The sequence below is a fragment of the Juglans microcarpa x Juglans regia genome, chromosome 2S (assembly GCF_004785595.1).
Source record: "Juglans microcarpa x Juglans regia isolate MS1-56 chromosome 2S, Jm3101_v1.0, whole genome shotgun sequence".
In the NCBI taxonomy this organism is placed as follows: domain Eukaryota; kingdom Viridiplantae; phylum Streptophyta; class Magnoliopsida; order Fagales; family Juglandaceae; genus Juglans; species Juglans microcarpa x Juglans regia.
The window spans coordinates 15,846,913-15,868,497 of NC_054597.1; the positions used below are offsets into that span (position 1 = coordinate 15,846,913).

The 21,585-nt window shown below is 37.4% G+C and overlaps 1 pseudogene; it reads right to left on the reverse strand.

The window, feature by feature from the left end:
• Positions 1 to 7,938: 7,938 nt before the first annotated feature.
• Positions 7,939 to 11,685, reverse strand: LOC121253415 (annotated as a pseudogene).
• Between the last annotated feature and the right edge of the window lie 9,900 nt (positions 11,686 to 21,585).

Below are 21,585 nucleotides of genomic sequence, written 5' to 3' on the forward strand. Positions count from 1 at the left end.
CGCACGGGTTATCCCATCGATGGTATAACTCTCTATCCCTTTTAATTATGTCAGATGTTAATTAGTGGACTAGGTTGTGGACTGTGCTGTTAGTATTAGGGGAATGACTGTGTAGTATGGAGGTGTGTTGTACTGTGAAGTGTTGGGCATTTTGTGATGCGTTGTGCTGTGAAGTGTTGGGCATATTGTGTAGTGCGCTGTGAAGTGTTGGGCGTATTTGTAAAGTGTTGTGGACTGTGTTGTGCCGCAATTATGGCGTGGTTGTGTTGTGCAGTGTAGTTGTGGGGCTTGTGCTGTATGGATGGCGTAGCGTTGTGTGGAATGGGAAGAGTACAGATAAAGTGTACTTTGTATGGCGTGATGTGTGTAACGGGAGGATGGAGCGATACACCATATGGCGAATATGCCATAATGGTGAAGTAGCGTAATGAGTGTGAATGGAGTACACGTGGAGTGTACTCCAAGTGGTAGAGTGAGGCACCATATGGCTAGTATGCCATAATGGTGATGTGGCGTAACGTGTGTGAAAGTAGTACACGTGAAGTGTACTCCATGTGATGGAGTGACGCACCATATGGCAGGTTTGCCATCATGGTGATGTGGGGTAACGAGTATGAATGGAGTACACGAGGAGTGTACTCCATATGGTGGAGTGATGCATCATATGGCGAGTATGTCATATTGATGATAGGTTGTAGCATGTGAAAAAGGAGTACACGTGGAGTGTACTCTATATGGTAGAGTGATGCATCGTATGGCGGGTATACCATATTGATGATAGGTTGTAGCATGTATGAAGGGAGTACATATGGAATGTACTCCATGTAATGGAGTGACGCACTATACGGTGGGTATGCCGTAGTGGTGATATAGCGTAACGTATGTGAAGAGAGTACACGTGGAGTGTACTCTATGTGGTGGAGTGATGTACCATATGGCGAGTATGCCATAATGGTAATGTGGCGTAATGTGTGTGAAGGGAGTACATGCGGAATGTACTCCATGTGGTGGATTGATGCACCATATGGCGTGTATGCCATAATGGTGATGTGGTGTGTATGAATGGAGTACACGCGGAGTGTACTCCATGTGGTAGAATGATGCATCGTATGGCGGGTATGCCATATTGATGATAAGTTTAAACATGTGAAAAGGGAGTACACGCGGAGTGTACTCTATATGGTAGAGTGATGCATCGTATGGCGGGTATGCCATATTGATGATAGGTTGCAGCGTGTGAAAAGGGAGTACACGCGGAGTGTACTTTATATGGTAGAGTGATGCATCGTATGGCGGGTATGCCATATTGATGATAGGTTGTAGCGTGTGGAAAGGGAGTATACGTAGAGTGTACTCCACGAGGCAGCGACACTCCGTGTGACGTGTCGCAGATATAAGGATGGTTGTGCAGTTGATGGGCATAGAACATAGTGAATAGTGTCAGGAATTGTGGAACAATGTCCCGAAGTAGTTATGGTGCAACCTGTAGTCTCGAGCGATGTAACATGGTGCAAGGTGTAGTTGTGAACAGAGTCTTGTCGCGTTAAGTGTGGGGATGAACTGTCAAAAGGGACGGATAGCATGAAGAGTCATGCTAGCCGAGTTAAGAGAATGTTGGTATCGGAATATATCCCTTATTCCTACAAGCAGGTGATCAACATGTTATATGTTGATCTTAGGTGATAAAGGGGTAAGGTACATGTGTAATCTAGTTAGACACAAGTGCCAGATAGATTCACCATATGTAATAGGTAATCTGTCCTGAGCACAGTCACATAGTGCTTAAGCCTCAGAGTTGGCTTAGAGCCGTGTGGCTTGTATGGATGGGAATGAGGATTTAGTATGGGCTAGGATGTATGGAGGTAGTGATGGGTGTATTGTCTAGGATTGTGATGCGTGACTTAGTTGGTCTGAGTCATGCATCAAGATAAGTTCAATAAGGAGAATAAGACGAATGTCTTAGTGTCTTAATCCTAAGGTGAATCATGGGTTCACTTTAGTGGATGAGCACTCAAGGCAAGACGTTGAGTTGGAAGATGTGATGACCGTAGTGGTCAGTCCCCGAAGGTTTTAATATAGTAAAGGGCACGTAAGTGCATGGGATAGAAGGAGAGTATTCCAAGAATAGCGTAGTTCTATTTATAGTTTAAGTTGCTTATGTATTAGATAGAGAATGACGTTAAGGTTATGTATGCATGTAGGTTGCCAGCTGACACGCGCATGAATGGACTGCATGGTATGAAAGTAGCATGGAGTCTAGGTAAGTATTACGTTCATGCCCTTCTAGAGTTTTCTAGAAATTACGAAAGGAAAACGAAAATCTTTTATCTTTAAGAAAATGCTTACGAAAGAAGATGCTATGCTTTCGAATGTATATGTACGTACGACCCTTCCATGAAAACCCTTTTTTACGCACCCAAAGTTATTAATTGTACGCATACGAATGGATGACTATACGGCGTATCTATTGTATGTATTTCCTATGAAAATGAACTGATGTAAATGCACGAAAGACGAGCTTGAGCCGACGCCTTCATGGATCCTACGAACCGACGCTGTCACAAGCGCCACGAGGTGATGCTCGTGGATGCCACGAAGGCCGACGTTCAAGGTGATGCTTACGGATCCCGTGAAAGGCGAAGTTTAAGCCCGTGCTTTATGTTTTATGGACGGTACAAACTGACACTTTTATGCATGCCACGAGGTGATGCTCGTGGATGTCATGAAAGAGGATGTTCAAGCCCATGCTCACGAAATGATGTTTTCTCATGAAAATAAATGTTTTCTCATGAAAGGACTGTTAAAGGAAAGCAAGAACTGAATGAAAGCTCCAGCTCTTTAGAGCTGACATGAATGAATGAAAGAATGAAAAGTAAAGAAAGGCATGAAATGTATGAAGATACGTAACGGCCACATGAATGAATGAAAAGGGGTACCCAATGAATGAATGGGTAGATTGCAATGCCGGACAGTAGTACTGGTAGTGCACCCAGTGCTGCACCCTAACGAAATGGGATTCCAACCCCTGGCCACGGGTGAATCCATTGGCCATAGGGCCGCTAACCCTAACACATGGGGCGTAACAGTGTGTACTGGCCTATGAAAGTGATAAGAAAGAATGTATGTATGTATGTACATATGCATGAACGCACGAATGCACTTTAAGAAATGAAGGCACTGCACTCTTGCAGAAATGAAGGCATTGACGGGGGACACGTTTAACGAAAAGAAAGTCCATTTTCAAAGAAAAATCCCGTCCAGTGACATTTTCAAATGAACGCATGCATGCACGCATGCATGTATGTATAGTATGTACGAATGATGAATGCATGAATGAAAACCTATATTCTTATATTTTAACTGCATGAAGTAATGCTTATGAGTCTTCGACTCATTTTAATTTTTATGTATGTCCCTCCCCCCCACAGGGAAGGAAATGAAGTACGTGTTGGGACAGACACGTCCCATGGGGAAGAGCACGAAAGTCTAGGCACGAGCATTTAAGTGTAAGAGAGGCCTTTTATTAATAAAATTGATGTTTTCCGCTGTAAACCTCTTTTATTGTAAAAACACATTTTTATTTCATAAACGTAGAGTCTTGCACCCTGGGAAGAAGGAAAAAGTTTTAAATCGGACGGTAATTCCCGTCGTCCTTTCTCAAAATATTTTATAGAAAGACCCACCACAAAGACAGACGTTACATTGTTACTCAAAAAAATGAAAATGATACCGAACTGAAGTGGCAGGGCATACCGAATTGGGCATTAGGAAAAAATTGGAGGTTATGTATTAGAAGTTTAAAGGAGAATGACTTTGGTAAATAAATATTTGTATGACCACGTGATCAATTTTGAAGTTACCATAGATACAATCTTGAGAAATTTGTATATAAAGTGGAGAATAGTTTGACAATTTTTTAGTAGTGCTTTAATTAAGGTTGTGCTGCTAAAGAAAATATAAAAGTTTGTCGTGGAACCAAATGGACAGTACTAAATATACACACACACGTGTATACCATATATATATATATATTTATATACTAATAAAAGAACTCTAAGATTTGAGATGCAGGTAATTTATTTCCGGTGCCTTAGATGTGGGGTGGTAGCTACTGCCTTTGGCTGAGATGGTTGCTGGTTTTCTTGGTTAGTTTGGTGGCTTTGTTAGTCCAAAATTTTGCTGACTTCTTGTCTTTGGTTGAAATTTTCCATTTGGACAGTTTTGTTTCTTTCAAGTACTGATCTTTGGCACTGATATTGGAGATGAGAAGTTTTACAGCAATAAAACATGAACTGTCACTTTTTCCTTTATGAAACATGGCAACATTTTCCTTTATTGCCTAGTATTTTCAAGTTGTGTTTCTTTCATGCATGGCAAAATTTTCCTTTATGAAACATGAACTGCAACACTTTTGAGGGTGGCTTTGTTGTTGGATTTGGTTATCGTATTCAATAACCGTCTCTTTTATGTTTCCAGTGCAGCGGATTGGGTAATTGCAGCATACACGATGAAATTTGAATGAGCGGCATATGAGTGTGGCTTTGTTGTTGGGTTGATAATCTGGGCATTGGGTATTTTGTGTAATAGTTATGGAAGTGTGCATAGGAAAATATGGTATTGTTGGTGTTCTGTTGAGAATCTAAAAACGATGTTCTGTTGGGTGATTTTGTATTACATTTTGAATAAGCTGAAGTTCAATTTTGTTTATGTATTTGGGAGTGATTGTAGGAAGTCGAAGTTGCATTTCTTTATTTATGTATTTGGGAATGATTGTAGAAAGTTGAGGATGCATTTGGCTATTGTTGTAGGAAGCTGAAGATTCAACTCTGTTGTTGGGTTGACTAAAGATACTTGTTGAAACTATGGAACTCTGTCACTCTTGTTCAAAAAAATATCTTTATTTATTTATTGGAAAATATCTGCACAATGGCTGCTGTTGTAGTGTGTTATGTATATATGTATTATATATACATTAAAAAACAGAGCAAGCACATATGGAATATAGAGAAGTGGGGTCATTTTAATGCTTTTTATGTTCATACCAGCTCCAAAGTGGGTTTCCACACAGAATAATTGATGGGGGATAGGGATCAAATGTATAAATATTGCACATATTTTCTGAACAAGATAGCACCACCATATTCATTATAATCAGCGAATTGAGTTATGTATTTGGCTACTTATTGGGTTGACTGCAGAAAATTCTGTGTGGCTTTCTGAATATCCCTGGAAGGCATGATGGGTTAAAAAATCATTCATTTGGCACAACATATCAATCTTCTTCTTTTTTACGAGTAACGACGACATTATCAATGTAAATGCTTTCAAAATTTGATATATCGTTATAAACTTCAGAAGATCTAAATATAAGAACCAATAACCTTTCAACTTCACCTCTTTGGTCATCCACAAAAGGAAGACTTTGGAAGCATACAACATCCAAATTTGAATATACATTGCCAGTCTTAAATTAAAGCCAACTACGTCCAAAAATATTGCAAACTCCAAAGATCAATAAAAAAAAAAAAATATTGCCAGTGCCAAATATCACTCCAAAAATCATGCCAACTACCATTCAGAACATTGAACTTAAATATCCATATAAGCTGTCATAATTAGACTTCATAGATAATATATCATACATGTTAGGATCCGATCATTTTTTTTACATTTAAAACTAACATGGTACATCTACATTCATAACCAATCAAAAACCACTAGAAGAGATACAATCCAATATAGACACAACAATATACGTACAACCCTATTCTCTATTATCCTTCTTTGAAGTTCGTCCTTTTGCTTCTTCAGCATTTTCTCTCTCTCTCTATTAGTTTGTCCTTTTCTTTTTGAGCTTCATACTCATGCAGTAATAAAGCATCTTCCCTCTTCCGAATTTCATTCTCTCTTGTCAGGTTTTTCTCAGATACTATTTGATTGAGGTGAAAAATTTTCAGTAGTTAATTTCCTTATGAGCTTTAAAGTGAGGGCCACATTGGATTCAAAGTGCTTTCTTGTGGACCATATGTAATGGCAGCCTTTGAAAGCCTGATTTAAATAGATAAATCAAGTACCATAGATGCGTTTCTTAGGTTGTAATGAATGGATGTTGTGCCCCTCCCACCTTAGTTGCATCAGAAACCAAATGGACTCTGATTATGGTTCCCTGTTCAGAAGCAGTTGCTATGTACATATATTGGAACATAGGACAATTGCAGCCAGAGGTGCAAGATGAGCATCTATCTGAAATTCAATTTGATTAAGAATATAAATGAAATGAACTAGATAGTGCGTAAGGAAAACATTTTGTTTCAAATTGAATAACAAGCAAATAAATGCACAAAAGCTAGAAAATCTGCTCCTTCATGAATATAATAAGATTAACTCAAATCATTATCCACAATTATAATAAGAGATTTTTCTTCCCAAGGAAAATGATTTACAAACAATATTTTTTACAACACTTTACACAACTATGTTTTAAATGAGGAGCATTTTTGTAAAACATCTTATAAAAGTCACATCATTTTACAAAACTACTCTCATTTTATAACATTATTGTTCAATGTGTTGTGCAATATGTTGTGTGTATATCATTACTCTCACCACATTTCATGCCTCAAGGCAATTAATACTGCTGGCCCACTAGTCCTAAAATGCATCAAGATTGCAAAAATAAGATCTTGCATGTCCTAAGGCTTATAATAGCTCATGTGACTACTGTCCTGAACTTTCAAAATTTTGACCTATATAGGAGCACAAGTATGGATTAAGAGACAGAAGAAAGAAGGGGAACAAGGGGACGGAGAGAGAGAGAGAGAGATGAACTTTCTATATTAACAACTAAAAGGTAGATCCTAGATTATTATGTTGGCCATTTCACGGCTAGAAACACAAAAGCTGCACTTTTGGTCAGTTCCCTCTCATCATGTCATAAACAGGAGAGAATAGTGACAACTAAAAAAAGCATTTGATCATGATAGTTAAATATACTGAGGTGGGGTTTGTTACTTTTTAATTTATTTCATCACTCATAAGGGAGAAATATTAGCTCTGTAACCTCACAATGTGATTGGAGCTCCATGACATTGTACAACAAACAGACCCTTTGGTGATGCTTGCTGGATGAGAACCCACAGAGCCCTGCAAAATCAAGACAAAAGGGGGAAAACAACATCTAGAAATTTAAGAATCTAACATAATGCCAGGTTTGCAGAACGATAAAATTTTATTTTATGTCACCATTAGATGCTTTTAGGTGCATCTCCTATACATTCCTGTGTATTTGGGTAGCACCCTTTTAGCATTTCTTTAATAATTACATTAACTTACTTATCACAAAACTGTGACTATTATATGCTATGAAATATAAGTATTTGATGAGGAGGTATGATTTTGATTCCAAAATTACAAAATCAATTCTATTAAAAAGAAAGAAAGTCAGAAATTGAAGAGGTATGCCTTTGTTCCTGATAGTTACGACTACAGAAAATGACATAGCACGAGGACTTATTTTAAAAATAAGATTCGATACAGGAAGAGTAACACTAAATTACTAGTGTTATATATGCTTCATGATAGATGCAGTATACCAAAATAAGCCCATATATTTTCAATCTATACAATATTCAATCAACTCCAAAATAATTATTGAAAGAATTGTTAAAGGAAACATGTGAAAGATACCACAGATATAGATTCTCTCCAAGTCTCCACAGAAATTACTATCGTCCCTATAGAACTAATGAATGGTAATTTGATAAAAAAATCATTTCCGGTTTTTATTTACTATTTGAGTTTATGACCTATATAGATTTTGAAGCATTTTTTTTACTCTAGTTGAGCCACTAGTAAATTTTCCTAGTTACCTTAATTTTTTCACCCTTATATCGGTTACTTAATTTTATTATTCTCTTAACGACAATGTCAAGATTCACTTCACCCATTGTGATCATTCACTTGCAAGGTGGGTTTTGTGCTGGTGGAGAAGATGGCACCGGCATGGACAGAGATGCCCTCACTTGGAGCAAGGTCAACTTGACATACAACACAAACGAAAATGCCAGATGTCGACTGGCCTGTGGACTTATCATTTCCCAGTCTGAAAAAACATATGACAATAATTTCTCGTGTGACCCAGTAATAAAAGAAAAAAATCTCATAAGATGAGTTCATGCTATTAGAAACTAAGATAGAACTATAAAGCACCCAACTGAAAAGCCAAATAAATTAAAGACTACTACAGGGAAGCAAACAAGAACACCAGTTTCCCATAATAACCATATTCTAACATGGAGAGGTAAGCTACATCAGGCTTTGAACTCAAACTACAAAGTCAAGCTAAAATTCAAGACATAAAACTAAAAGTTCCCACATGCATACAAGTCCCTACCTGGGATCATTTTGGGAGGGCTGGAGAAGATCATGCAAGTTTTAATTAGTAACTACCATGCAAAATAGATCGATTTGGTTACTCAAGATAATCTCAAGTTATTTGACAGCACAAAGAAAATCAGGAAAAAATTTTCAAGAACTTCTATGGCAGCAACAATGCAGCAATAAGCAGAGGTCAACTCATTTCTATTCATTGTATGAATACAAAACAAAATTTACAGTCCACTAAAGAATCTTATCAACATCAATATTTTCAACAAGAGCGTTGTCCACATATACACTCCAAGAGCATTGTCAATAAAGTTAGCAATGCACATATTGCAATACAATTTCCTTATCAAGGATATTTGTAACTTAACAACACAAGTATCATTGTCATCAGAAAGAGAGTAGAATAAAAGATCCGTCTTTCCCTGTCTCCATCATTCTCCATCCTATTGTTTTTCATATAAGATATTAAAGTGTTCCATATCAAAAAAAGAAATTACAAATATGCACATAGATGTTTTCTTTTCCAGACAAAAACCTACGTCTGCCCATTATAGCTACACAGACTTGCCCATTATAGCCATGTAAATCCAAACAAGAGAGAAGCTGCAATAGATGGAGTAGAAAAAAGATATCAGCAGGCAGTTCACCATTGTAAGCTTAATAGTTCATTAAAACATCACAACGGTCCGAAAAATACTGACCTTTCAGCAAGCATTGTTGAGCCTTCCTCAAACAATTCTTCCACTATACCTACAACAGATAGCTTCTTTGATAGTTTCTTAACAGAACTACGTGACATCTTCCTGAAAAATAGAGCTTTCCGCTTGTTCTGCTTTTTAGGAGAACTTGGTGGCTGTACCGAATTATCAAGAGGAATTATGTCAACAACTATGCAAGTTGTATCATCCTTTAAGCCCATTCTTCTCAAGGCTTCCTGAAAAAGATTCCATCAAATATAGTATGGATAAGCATTAGATTGGCATAAGAATAATATTAACCCTAATTTGTGCTAAAATACTGACCAGAAGGACATGGTAATTCAAGCAGGACTTGCCAGAAGATATAGCATAGTGAAGAATTTAATCACCTTCACAACTTGCCTAGCAGCAAGTTTGGCAGACAACCCGCGAAATTTTTTTGCAGCCATTTCCTATGATAGGGCATCCCAGATGCCATTAGATGCAATTATAAGCCTCCCACCTGCATTTGAGAGCTTTTATACAAAATAAGAATATTAGGATTCATGCCGAAGATAGAAATGATGGATATACAAAATTAAGTAAAAAGAACAATAAACAAATACCTTCACTTGTTTGACGTATGGTATCAATACTATATACTCCCCAACATCCATGTCTCCAATTGACCTAGAAAGGCATAAACCACCTGGCCAACAATGAAGGGGACCAATCTGCAAGAGTTAAAAGGTCATATATCGCCCCATGTTAGTATATAACATAACTTGAGGGAAGAACATCTGTTTTAACACAAACAGAATATAGTTCTGCAGTTTTCTAGAAAAAAAAATACACGCAAACAGACACACACACACACACACACACACACACATCTTACCTCAGCACCCCCAACGATAGTAAGCCTCCCCACTTCACCTCCACTTGCCGTAACGCGTTCCCTCCTGCAAAGATGAAGAACAAATTACAAAGTGTATCTAGGAAAACATGATAATTAAGGGCTTTCAAATAGATACCCACTCTTCTACATTCTCCTCAAGTCTATGATCCACAGTTAAGGTAGCAACAGTGCCACCCTGAGTATCTAGAATACAACGTGAGTCTCCAACAGATGCAACCATCACAGTCCATCCATCAACTATTACAAATGTAGCCGTGGTTCCAGATGTTTCTCCTGGAGATAATCGGATGGGGAGGCGAAACATTAGTTGATCATCATGCATAACAAATACACTCGGACTGCAAGTAAGAAGAAAAAAAAGAAAGTAAAGAGGCCAGTTTCCATGACTCGGCTCTGGAATTCCTTGTCAGTCTTCACAAAGCCAGCAACCAATGCACGAGGTAAAGCTTGGAGCCACTCCTCCTGACCAAGTCCTCATGGTATAGCACCCAACACATGATTCAATAGATGTTCCCTTGCAAAAATGGCAGCAGCATTTCCGTTGTACCCATCAAAGATCTGAATATCAGAAGAAAACAATGACCATCCAGCTTCACTCTTTCTCATCACCATTGAAATGCGATTCACCAAAGGCATCGATCTTAGAAGTAAGAAAAATACTCCTTTTTTTTTTTTTTAATATGTAAGAAGTAAGAAAATTATTCTTAAAGCTTAAGAGAGGAGAGAACTTTAAATTGAAGAGATTTGAATTGTAATATGCAGGCCGAGAAGTAATAAAATCAATGATAACATCATGGTTCAACTCTGAACACGGAAGTGCCGGTAGATGTGGCACGACAAAATAGAATTACGGAGTGAAAGGGCGAGCATTACCGCAAATACAGAGGATGTTGATGAAGAATTTCCGGGGACTCTCTGGCAATTAGTCTTAGTCAGGAAATAATCCTCCCCTTTCTTCGACTGAGACGCATGCCCATATTTCACAGTGGGCTTCTCCGTCTTCTCACTCTTCATCTCTCTGCTGATCAATGCAGCAAGAGGCACTAGATTGTGGCGATGGCGCCTCCCTTCGCCTGACGCCATATCTTTCATACAACAAAGTCTTCGCCCAAGGCCTTCAAGCTAGTGTTCTTTGACTCAAGAGCATACTAAACTCTAAAAACTCAAATATGATCAGCCTCAAGATTTCTGACCTGCTGATCTGCATTCATAATTGGCAAAACACCGAAAGATGTTAATCTAAGATCCAAAAGTAAACAAACCAACCCATATATCTACAGGGAAGAAAACTAGACAGAATAAATAGGCAAGTGCAAACGCATAAATAATATAATTTGATCCGTCCAACAACAATAATCCTCAAGGCTGAGCCTGGTTACTAATAACTTTTTCTTTGAAAATGGAAACTTTCACTCCTAAAATTCAGGAGTTAAGCAAGAGTCCTCAGATTTTTTAAGAAAACAATGAAGCATTCTCTTCTTGTTTTTCTTTTGTAATACTTTTCTAAGTTTTCCCAGCAACCAAACAGTGAATAAGAATGCAAGGGACAAGGTGAAGAGAGGGAGAGAGAGAATGTGAAGACAAATACCCACGAGAATGTCCAAATGTGCGTATAGACCAAACGCAAACTCAGATCTGACTGTGACACAAAGCAACAAGAGCAAAACGAAGAAGAAGATTTAAGAACTTTATGTACTTTCAAGAAAATCAAAACGGAGAGGCAACGCGTATTGATGACAAGATATGAACTGTAAGACCGCACCGCCCCCAAAATGCTTCAATCTAAAAAAGGTCAAATCTACACAAGCAACACCAATTTCATCTCCACATGTCTTCACCATCTGTATGACTTTGCAAAATCTCCATCGAGTTACATAACATCAATTTGGTCACATATCTGAGACAACACAACTAAAATTTAAATAACGCTTGTATTTTTCATTTGAAGGAAGAACTGGAATGGATTGGAAACATTTAACCAAAAAACTTAATGAAACTTGCAAATGAATGGGGCATGAAGAGCACTAAGTTTTACTTCTATCCATATAAGCTATCATAATTAAGACTTCATAGATAATATATCATACATGTTAGGATCCGATCATTCCATTTACATTTAAAACTAACATGATACATCAATATTTAGAACCAACCAAAAACTATTACAAGAGATACAATCCAATATAGACACAACAATATACGTACAACCCTATTCTCTACTAAGCCTTCTTCGAAGTTCGTCCTCTTGCTTCTTCAGCATTTTCTCTCTCTCTATTAGTTTGTCCTTTTCTTTTTGAGCTTCATACTCACGCAACAATAAAGCATCCTCTCTCTTCCGAATTTCATTCTCTCTAGTCAGGTTTTTGTCAGATACTACTGATTGAAGTATATCTGCCCAAATAAAGAATTGACATCTTGTTTCTTCCTGTGTACAATTCAAGAATTTCAATCTTCATGTATAAATAATTTTGTATATGCATTAAAGCAATACAAAAGTTGGCAAATTATTTACGGTTCCATAATTCAGACAAGCATAAAATTTTATTCCAGGATTTTTGTGGGTGTGGGATCCTTAATGGCGCTTTCAAACCACACCAACAACTCGGTGATTCCATTTCAAGATCATTAACTACACATGATGATGATTTACTCGATGCCATAGTTGATCTACGTGATGATTGACCGATGACTACTTTAAGTGCAACATTGAAAAACAAAATTTAAGTCCATTTCGAGGGCATCACATTATTCTCACGGAACAAAATTTTTAATGCTTTTCTTAAAACTCATTGATCAAAATAGTTGAAATTCATAAGCATATAATTATAAATGATGAAAATATTAGAGATATTAATAAGTAGTGTTCAAAGGAAAAACAAAATAAAATGAAAAAGAAGATTGCCCTACTTCATGCTACATAGGATAGATCCACATTTAGAGGTAGAAGATATTCCTAATCCGCGACTAGAATATGTCTTGGCAGTCGCCCAAATAGATCCAAATTCGAACATCGCGGATGAGTCATGAGAGGAACTCCTTGGCTTAGAGCTCCGAGAGTTCCAAATTTCTTCTGAAAAATATTCATTCCCTCCAGCCAACATGCCCAATTAGCTAGAACAAAGATTTTGTGTCATAAACAATCTAAAGGGTTTTTTATTTAGAGTAAAAAAAATACTAGGGTTTTCAATCGGCTTTTGCTTTTATGCATTGTACCATAGAAATGATAAATGGCCCGTAACAATTGAATTCAGAGCTTCGCAACATTGACACAAAGGTAGACATTTAAAACGAATTCGAAAAAAAAAAAAACATACCTGTGTCCAGACGGAGAGTACTAAGTCGAGTGAGAGAAAGGAGAGAATGGCTTTGAGTTAGATCTTCCAGCAAATCCAGAAGGAGAGTACTGCGTCGAGTGAGAGGATGAATTTTTCTAGGGTTCGGGACTGAATGGGGTGAGGGCGTCGGGGTGAGAAAGAAGGCGTGAGAGAGAAGTGTCTGAGGTTCGAGAGGGAGAAGAGGGAGAGTTGAGAGGTCTGAGTGAGAATGAGCAAGGGTGTGAGGTCTCTATCTGAGGGTGAGAGAGGACTGAGGGAGAACGAGGGTTAGAGGACTGAGGGAGGAGGAACTCGAGAATGAAGCAGCTCGTGGGTAAACCGTGACATGGAGAAGAATAGAGAAGAACCGGGTTCAGCCACGTCAGGAGTGTGGCGTGCGGTTTCAGAACCAGAGGTTGAGTAGAGTTTTTGTATCCTCATTTATGGTGGAAGAGTACTGTAATTACAAGGAAAGCCTAGGAGTGTGAAAATCCTGAAACCAAGCTTTAAATTTCAATGATAGTGAGTTGAGATGAGATGAGAATAAAATATTATTTTTATTTTAGGATTTGAAAAAGTTGAATTGTTTATTGGATTTTGTTTAAGAATTTGAAAAAGTTGTAAAGAGAGATAATATAAGATAAGTTGAGTTGACATACTTCTTGAAAACAAACAAAATCAATTTCAAGAGTCGCCTCTCAAAATCCCATTTGTATTTTGTTACGCTTGGTATACGGGGTGAACCCTTTTAACTTGAATTACAAAAAATTTAAAACTTAGATATAATAATTCTTCAAGATCAAATATCTTAAAAAAAAAAAAAAAAGGTCATTGCAAAGAAAGTAAACTCAACACTACTACATATTCTCTAAAATCTCACCAATCCACTTATGCCACCAGTCACTTATCTCAGATATTTCTTAAAATCATGTCTCGTGCCAACTATTCCAATTGTCACAACCATCAACATCAGCAGAAAAAAAAATAGTAGAGATAATGGGGTGAGTCCATCGACTCAATAAGTAGCGAATATATACTAATGTGTAAACCATGAACCAATTACAAAATATAGAATATAAAACATAATCTAAAAAATAACTGAGCGATATTTCAGAAACATTTATTTACAATAGTATTATAGACAAAAGGCCTTTGGCATAAATATAGTTGAAACAATATCATAGCAGAATAAAGGCCATGCATAACTCCTGTGGTAGGGCTGTACTATCCCCGATAGCTAATTTGGGTAGAAACAGAAATGAAATCTCCCACTTTTAAACTCGGCATGCCGAGTGTGTAACACCCCGTTCCCGGAGGTCAGGAGAGTTAACTCTTATTACTTAAAAACATATCCAACAATCAATAATAAATAAACAGAAACTCCACAAAATATTGAACTTGTTTGTTCGATCCAAAAATCCTTGTCCCTCCATAGAAAAATTGAACAAAAATCTCAATAACATAAAATATTATCTCCACAAAGACTCAAATTATTCATAACTTGACGTACCAAAATAACATTTAAAGATACAACTACTAAATATGATCCTCCAAAAATACTTGCACCCTTAGAGTTATTCATCTATGATCATCACACTTTTCCAATACTTCATACTCTTGTTCTCCAATTGAACCATAAAAATATCTGAAAACTGTTATGGAGATAAGAGGTGAGTTATTAACAACTTAGTAAGCAAAGAACATATGCCTGCATGTAAACATGAGCATTTTCACAGAGTTCAGAATGCCGAAACAAAACATTTTAGTTTCAATATGCAAATCTCAAAAATACATATTATCAAAAAATCAGAGTGACACTTCAAACATTTCATATTCAAAGACCCCTTTGGCACAACATGACTGAACATCTTCATCTTATCATATCATATCAGAGTATCATATCAGAACAAAGGCCATGTTTAACTCCCGTGGTAGGGTTGTGCATTCTGTAGAAAGCCAAACAGAACATAAATCACCATGTTTTCAAAGCGATTGCACTCAGAACAGAGACCACTATTATATCCCGCGGTAGGGTTAGAGGACACTATTATATCTCGTGATAGGGTCGGATGTCACTATTGCATCATGCGACAGGGCTAGAGGTCACTATTGTATCCCATGACAGGGCCAAAGGTCATTATTGTATCCCATGACAAGGCCACATATCAGAGCAAAACAGAATCAGAGTCACCATATCACCAGAATCAGAGTCAGAATAGAATCAGAATCAAAGTCAGAACAGAATCAAAATGAAAGTCATGCCAAATGTTTTTTAGATGCCACATCATATCAAAACAGAATATTGAAATTTAGAGTATTTCACATTTTCCAAAACAAATTCAGAACATCTTCATGTCACATGCAAAAATTATCAAATTTTCTTATTCGCTCATTTTTCTGAGTTCAATAACCATTATGACAAAAATAAACTCATATCTATACCAGTCATGCCACAAAAATACCTTATTCTTATACAGAATTTCATGAGTGATGCAAAACAAATAACTGAGATCGTTACAAATTTATTTTCATAACGAAACATGCATATTTTTCAAAAACCAACCTCAGCCCATTTTATTTTTATGCAAAGTCGAGCATAGGAACCCCGCTTACTAGGACTTCTTAACATTCTGAATTTCTTCATAACACTACTGAACGAAAATTACTCGTCACCTATAAGATTGCCATGAAATATCCATAAATATCCAAAATTAACACCTTTTTCAATACTTATGGAATGCCTGTCCTTGTGATAGGACCTTTAGAAAATAATTTGAAGAAAAGAGACAGGAATTACCGTTCGTTTTAAAATAAATTTTCCCTTCATGCCAGGATACAAAAGGCTCCATGTTTATAAAATAAAACATGTTTCTTAATTTAAAGGGTTACAACGGAAAACATTAAACCTTATAAATTAAAGTCTTTCACACAAAATGTTATACCTAGGCTTCTGTGATGTTCCTCTTGGGCTGTGTCCGTCCTGACACTTTCTGCTCATCTTGTCCCTGGGAGGGCACACATAAGAATTAAAATGAGTCGATGACTCGTAAACATTACTTCCTATAGTTAAAATATACTAACATAGGTTTTCGCCCATACATTTATCACTTCATACATATTATACGTACATGAGACATATATTCATTTTGAAAACATCACTAGGCGAGGTTTTTCTTAAAAAGGGTTTTCCTTTTGTAAAACATTTATCAGGTCAGTGCCTTCATTTCTTAATGAGTTCAGATTCATACATTCATTGGACCTGGATTCTGCCTGTGGCTACTAGTTGGGAATCCCTTTCACTCAGGGGGCAACATTGGGTGCACTACCAGTACTACTTACCCTGCATTGCAATCTGCCCATTCTTTTGGTACCTTTTCATTCAGTCATGGCCGTTATGTATTTTCATACATTAAAAATTCATTTCCTTTCAGTCGTTTCTTTCAGTCATTTCCTTTCTTTCATTCAATCATTTCCTTTTCAGTCCTTTCATTTAACAGTTCATTCATGGAAACCGTCATTTAAAAGCATGAGTTTAAACTTCATCTTTCATGACATCCGTAAAGCATCAGTTCCTAGGGACATTTTAAAACACTTTCTTTGCATCATTTAAAACATTGATTCACAAGGACATTTAAAACACTTTTTTTGCGTTATTTAAAGCATCGCTTAAAACACAAGGCATAAGCCTCATATCTCATTTCGTGAAAATACGTATAGTAGATATTACGTATAGTCATCCATTCACATGCATACAATTAATACTTTGGTTGCATAAAAAGGGGCTGGCAAGAAGGGCCATACATAAGTATACCTTTAAACACTTAACATGCTTTTCATAAAGCATCATTTCCTTTCATTTCGTCAAGAATTGTAAAGAGAAACATTTCATTTTCTTCATTTTCATATCTTTTAGAAAACTCTAGAAGAGTATGAACATAATACTTATCTAGACTCCATACTATACTCATTTCATGCAGTCCATTCATGTGCATGTCAGATGGCAACCTACATGCATACACATAACCTTAACGTCATTCTTTATCTAATGCGTCCGCAAATACACTAGAAGTAGAACTTCACTTCACTTGGAAACACTCTCCTTCTATCCCGTACTCTTATGTCTTACTATGCTAAAACCTTTGAGATCTACTTACAGTCACTACCTCTTCCAAACTCAAGGTCTTACCTCGAGTGCTCATCCACTAAAGTGAACCTCCCCGATTCACCTTAGGATTAAAACACCAAGACATTCGTCTTACTCTTCCTATTGATCTCATTCCAATGCATGATTCCGACCGACAAAGTCATGCATCCCAATCCTAGACAACACACCTGTCACTACCTTCATGCATCTTAGCTCACACTAAATCCTCATGTCCATCCATACATGCCAAACGGCTTTAAGCTAACTCTGAGGCTGAAGCACCGTGTAACCATGCTTAAGATAGATTACCCATTACATATGGTGAATCCGTCCAACACATGTGTCTAACCATTAGCACAGTACCCTACCCCTTTATCACCTAAGACCAACATACAATCCGTTGATCACATGCTTGTATGGACAAGCGCCATACTCAGATACCAACTTGCTCAAACCCGATCGGTAGGACTTCTCCTATTTCCCGGCCCTTTTACAAGTTCATCCTAACACTTAACATGACATGACTCCTTCCCAACTACACTATACATCGTGTCACGTAGCTCGAGACTACTCCCAAGCTACACCACACACTACTACGATGCACACCACAGGGTGCATCGCTACACAACATGGAGTACACACCATAAAAATAAAATGTGTTTCTTAATTTAAAGGGTTAGAGCATAAAAAATTAACTTTATAAATTAAGTCTTTCATACAAAATGTTATGCCTAGGCTTCTGTGCTCTTCTCCTTGGGTTGTGTCTGTCCTGACACTTTCTGCTCATCTTGTCCTTAGGAGGGCACACATAAAAACTAAAATGAGGGTGGCCGGCATTTAGAAAATGATTTTAAGAAAAGAGCGTGTACTCCATGTTGTGTAGTGATGCACAGTGTGGTGTGCATTGTAGTAGTGTGTGGTGTAGCTTGGGAGTATTCTCGAGCTACATGACACGATGTAGAGTATAGTTGGAAAGGAGTCTTGTCATGTTAAGTGTTTGGATGAATTTGTAAAAGGGCCGGGATGTAGGAGAAGTCATACTAACCAAGTTTGAGCAAGTTGGTATAGGAGTATGGCACTTGTCCATACGAGCATGTGATCAATGAATTGTATGTTGGTCTTAGGGGATAAAAGGGGTAGGGTACATGTGCATTTGGTTAGACATGTGCCGGACGAATTCACCATATTTAATGGGTAATCTATCTTAAACTTGGTTACACGGTGCTTAAGCCTCAGAGTTGGCTTAAAATCGTGTGATGTGTATGGATGGGACTAAGGATTTAGTGTGAACTATGATGCATGAAGGTAGTGACGGGTGTGTTGTCTAGGATTGGGATGCATGACTTCCTCGGTCGGAATCAAGCGTCAGAATGTGATAAATAAGAAGAGTAAGACGAAGGTCTTGGTGTCCTAACCATAAGGTGAATCATGGAGGTTCACTTTAGTGGATGAGCACTCGAGGTAAGACCTTGAGTTTGGAAGAGGTAGTGACCGTAAGTAGATTCCAAAGGTTTTAGCATAGTATGGGATACGTAAGAGCATGGGATAGAATGAGAGTGTTTCCAAGTGAAGTGTAGTTCTACTTCTAGTTTAGTTGCTTATGCATTAGATAAAGAATGACGCTAAGGTTATGTGTATGCATGTAGATAGCCATCTGACACGCACAAGAATGGACTGCATGAAATGAGTATAGCATGGAGTCCAGGTAAGTATTATGTTCATACTCTTCTACAGTTTTCTAAAAGATATGAAAATGAAGAAAAAGAAATATTTCTCTTTACGGTGCTTTACGAAATGAAAGGAAACAATGTTTTATGAAAATCATGCTAAGTGTCTAAAGGTATATGTATGTATGGCCCTTCTTGGCAGCCCTTTTTATGCAACCAAAGTATTAATTGTATGCATGTGAATCGATGACTATACGCAGTATCTATTGTATGTATTTTCATGAAATGAGAAGTGAAGCTTATGCCTTGTGCTTTATGTAACGCTTTAAATGACGTAAAATGTCCCTATGAACTGATGCTTTTTGGATGCCATGAAAGATAATGTTTAAGCTCATGTTTTTAAATGACGTTTTTTCATGAATAAACTGATAAATGAAAAGGACTGAAAGAAAGAAGGAAAGGACTAAAAGGACAGAATGTTTAATGTATGAAAATACATAACGGCCATGACTGAATGAAAGGGTACCAAAGGATTGGGCAGATTGCAATGCCGGGTAAGTAGTATTGGTAGTGCACCCAGTGCTGCCCCCTGACTGAAAGGGATTCCCAACTTGTGGCCACAGGCATAATCCAAGTCCAAAAGAAGACTGCTAACCCCAATGCACGGGGGCGTAACAGTGTGTACCGGCCAAAGAAAAGTGATAATAAAGAATGTATGAATGCACTGAACTTTTAAGAAATGAAGGCACTGATAGAAGAAATGTTTTACGAAAGGAAAATCCTTTCTAAGAAAAATCCCACCAAGTGATGTTTTCAAAATGAATGTATGTCTAATGTACATCTAGTATGTATGGAGTGATAAATGCATGACTGAAAATCTAAGTTAGTATATTTTAACTGCATGAACTAATGCTTACATGTCATTGACTCATTTTAGTTTTTATGTGTGCCCTCCTAGGGATAAGATGTGCAGAAAGCGTCAGGACGGATACAACACAAGGGGAAGAGCACGAAAGCCTAGGTATAACATTTTGTATGAAAGACTTTAATTTATAAAGTTTAATGTTTTCCGATGTAACCCTTTAAATTAAGAAACACGTTTTATTTTACAAACATAGAGTCTTTTGTATCCTGGCATGAAAGGAAAAAGTTATTTTAAAACAAACGATAATTCCCGTCTCTTTTCTTAAAATCATTTTCTAAAGGTCCCACCACAAGGACAGACGTTACAACTTAATCTAAAATGCTAGGTAACTTATTTTCTTGAAAACATAAATTTCTCAAAACCCTAAAATATCATAAATTCTCAAATGCCTATGATATCCATTTAATTCCTCCGACTAATGCACTAGTTCTAAAATATTTAGCATTGAAATCTAACTATAAAATTTAATACTATTTAATATAATTATACCACAAAAAAAATCTATTACAGTAAACAATAAAATTTCATTTAATAAAAATAGACTAGAATAGATTTAAAGTGTTTAAAATAAAATTACACGGTTACTGTTTTCTTCTAAAACTAACTTTAAAAAAGAATAATGTTTAACAACATAATTTAAATCCCTTAAATATTTAATGTAGAAATAACGTTTCTAAAATATTTTGAAATAAAACTGAGTGTACTTAAAGTATAAAGTACAATACGTAAACAAAACAACCCAAACCTAAGTGTAAAAATAAGGGCATAAACGTAATATTAGTTTCAAGTTCCCCCTCCCCCCCCCCCTTTTTTTTGCAGAGATAGAAAATATTTCCTATTTTGTAAAACAAACTTCACTACGCAGAGAGGAGCCATGCATGGATCCTTACCGTGAGGCTATGTGTGGTGGCGATCTGGGTGGATCATGACAGCGGTGCAACTGTGTTCAACAGTGGTGGAACTTATGAGAGAGAGAGAGATGTGCGAGATGGAATGGAGAGGAAGCTCACCGTGAGGCAACGAGGCGCGTGACGATTTGAGGGCTGGGCATCGTCTAGGGCAACATTCAAAGGTGGAGGCTTGTCCTCTAGCATTTTTTGATGGTAGTGGTGTCGAAGTGGGTTGATGACGTGGCTCACGATGGGGATACTTCCCCTGTTTCGGCGTGCAAAAATAGAGCCCTGCACGTCCAAAGCTTATCAAAGGCTGGGCAAGGAGGTGTAGGGTAGAGCAGTGGTGGCTGACTCGAGTTGGGCTTCTGCGATGAAGCGACATGCGTTAGCTGGGCTGACTCTTTAAACCAGATGTTTAAAGAACAGATTGGAAAATCTATGGAGGTTTACGTGGACGATTTGTTGATAAAAAGTAAGGAGCCCGCCCAACACCATGACGACCTACGGATGGCATTTGGGATTTTACGCCATTACAAGATGAGATTGAACCTGCACAATGTGCTTTTGGAGTCGAGTCGGTGAAGTTCTTGGGATTCATCGTGTCCGAAGGGGAATCGAGGCTTCTCTAGAGAAAATAGAAGCCATACTTAACATGAAACCT